The following is a 1,970-nucleotide window of genomic DNA, read 5'->3' on the forward strand; positions in this document are numbered from 1 at the left end:
AAGGAAAAGCAATTCAAATTCTATTGAGGGTAGAGAATCTTCCATTTGTCTCTGACAACCACTGATACTCATTCTGAATGTAGCATTAATCTGTCTACGCAAAGGCTTGGAGGATCATCAGGGCTCACTGTTGAACAAGGTAAAGAAACTGTGGCCTGTCTTCTATCTAAGTCCTGGTCTTTACTGGCCCAACCTCTTCCAGAGTGGGTAAGGGGCCTGCTTGGTGAGACCCTCACAGCTTCCCCCTTTCTCAAGAATATAAGCATGTAGACAGTGCGACACTACATCCAAGACAGAAGTGAAATCCTCTTGGCTTTCTCAACATCCTTCCCCTACCCCCAAGTATGCTGACACTATTCAATAACTCACACTGACTTTTGAGGAGAGAAAAAAAATGTAATTGCTAAAGTGTAAATCCCCTTAAATGCTAAGATCAAAAGGAAAGTTTCCACCCAGTGACATGAAATTAAATATGCAGACGTGCCCCACTCTGATTCATGAATGCTTATGCACTTCTCAATTGTTTCCAGGAAGATCAGGGCCTAAGAAAATTAAAACCATTATGCCTCAAAAGGATACATGATTTTCACAGCTTTCTAACGTGATTTCCTGTCGTGCAGAACTTTGTGTTTTCCCATATTCCCCTCATGCCTCTATACTGATGTTCAGGACTGAACAGAGGTAGCTTTGCAAACATCCTTCTGTAGAGAATTCCCACAGGCCCAGCCTGAGGTGAGCATAGAAACAGACAGCAAGGCCTAACATTGTCCTACGGCTTTATGTTCAGCCAGAGGATAAATGTCCCCTTAGACAAAGTACCCTGAGGGTAGTCTCAGGCTGGGGTTGAGGAGAAGGCAGCATTGTAAGTAAAGTTACAATGTAACTCAAAGTTATGAGGTGTCTCCATTTACATCAGGGTGACTTGCACAATTTATTTAGCTTCTCTATGCCTTAATGTCTTCTGTTGAGTTCTCCCAGAAGTAGACTCGGAGACAAGTATTTTAGCACAGAAAAATACAGGAAACACCAGTAGAAGACTGGGCAGAGAAGGAAAGTATACTAACAAAGCCACTTACCACTGTGGAGCCTACCAGGGAATGCTGGGTGATGGTGGAGAAATTCTGACATAGAATTCTCTGTGTCCGCACCCAAATCTCATGTCTAACTGTACCTCCAGTGTGGGAGGAAGGACCTGGAGGGAGGTGATTGAATCATGGGGGCAGACTTTTCTCCTTGCTGTTCTCGTGATAGAGTTCTCACGAGATCTGGTTGTTTGAAAGTGTGTAGCACCTCCCCCTTCACTCTCTTTCCCTCCTGCGGCCATGTGAAGATATCCCTTCTTCCCCTTCACCTTCTGCCATGATTGTAAGTTTTCTGAGGCCTCCCCAGAAGCAGAAGCCTGTAAGCCTTAATGTCTTCAGTTGGGAACCTTGAGCCAATTAAACCTCTTTTCTTTACAAATTGCCTAGACTTAGTAATGTTTTTATAGCAGTGTGAGAACGGACTAATGCAAGTTCACTTAAAAGCTTTCTCTCCCAGGCCTGGTGCGGTGGCTGATGCCCGTAATCCCGGCACTTCGGGAGGCCAAGGCGAGGAGATCATCTGAGGTTGGGAGTTCGAGACCTGGCTGACCAACATGGAGAAACCCTGTCTCTACTAAAAACACAAAATTAGCCGGGCATGGTGGCACATGTCTGTAATCCCAGCTACTCGGGAGACTGAGGCAGGAGAATCGCTTGAACCCAGGAGGCAGATGTTGCCATGAACTGAGATCGTGTCATTGCTATCCAGCCTGGGCAGCAAGAGTGAAACTGCATCTCAAGAAGTAAAGAAAAAAAAAAAAAAGCTTTCTCTCCCAAGAGGCTAGGAAGTTGGAAATGTATCTAACTCACATTGGACACTGCCTGAGGTTATTCACAGGGAATTGTAATACTTCTCTTTGCCTGGTAGAGCAACCCTCCTGGCATCAG

This window comes from Mandrillus leucophaeus, unplaced genomic scaffold, assembly GCF_000951045.1.
Source record: "Mandrillus leucophaeus isolate KB7577 unplaced genomic scaffold, Mleu.le_1.0 Scaffold871, whole genome shotgun sequence".
NCBI lineage: Eukaryota > Metazoa > Chordata > Mammalia > Primates > Cercopithecidae > Mandrillus > Mandrillus leucophaeus.